We start from the raw sequence: 1,049 nt of genomic DNA, 5'->3' as shown, positions 1-1,049 counted from the left end.
TCCTCAGCAATTGCTGATGACTGCAGCTGAAAACCAAAACAAAGCAAAACACCAAACACAACAACCCAGTTGTCAGTAGTTTAAATTAGCTAAAGAAAACCACATACATCCCTTCTCCATAATTTTATAGTGGTAATTAAAATGAAACTAAATAATGGATTTTACACACACACACACACACACACACACACACACGCATGCACGCACATGTGCGCAAACCACTATTAGGTAACATTTTCAGAAAAGCACACCATCAAATAGTTCCATCATTAATCAGAACCTACTGCTTGATATTATCCCCCCTCTTGAGTAGGAAGGCAGGTTGGGAATTGTGTGTATAGAATGAGCATATTCCACTAATTAAAACTTTGATTTCTGCCTGAATATGATCACCTCAATATATGAGTACGGTACTAGAAGCAAGCTGTCCATGGTAAAGGGAGTAAATTTAAATCTATAAAGTGAAATCCCTTCATGACAAAGATATTAATCCTGTACCCTTATTACCAATCTGATTAACTATATTAGGAATTTTGGGTTATTTTCAAAATCACCTTTTAACTAAGTTGTAGAAGGTGTGATTTAGGCCATAGGTTCTAGTATCTGAATCATCCTATCTAATAAAAGACAAAAAGGGTAATTGACCGTACCTTCGCTACGCTTCCCATTGGCTAATCAGGGTGATATGCAAATTAACCACCAACAAAGATGGCGGTTAATTTGCACAGGTAGGTCCCAAGCGGTGGAGCGAAGCCAAATGTACCTGAAGCCTCAGCAGAGCCGAGGCCTCATGGCCCGGGGATCAGCGGAGCCATGAGGCCTCACCACACCGGGATCAGTGGAGCCGCGAGGCCTCACTGCGCTGGGATCAGTGGAGCTGCGAGGCCTCATGCCCCCGGGATCAGCGGAGCCAGGAGGTCTCATGGCCCCGGGATCAGTGGAGCGGCGAGGCCTCACCGCGCCGGGATAAGCGGAGCCGGGAGGTCTCATGGCCTCGGGATCAGTGGAGCCGCGAGGCCTCATGGCCCCAGGAGGCCTCACAGCTGGGG

This window comes from Myotis brandtii, unplaced genomic scaffold (genome assembly GCF_000412655.1).
Source record: "Myotis brandtii unplaced genomic scaffold, ASM41265v1 scaffold393, whole genome shotgun sequence".
Lineage (NCBI taxonomy): Eukaryota > Metazoa > Chordata > Mammalia > Chiroptera > Vespertilionidae > Myotis > Myotis brandtii.
Note: the sequence above shows the minus strand (reverse complement) of the source record.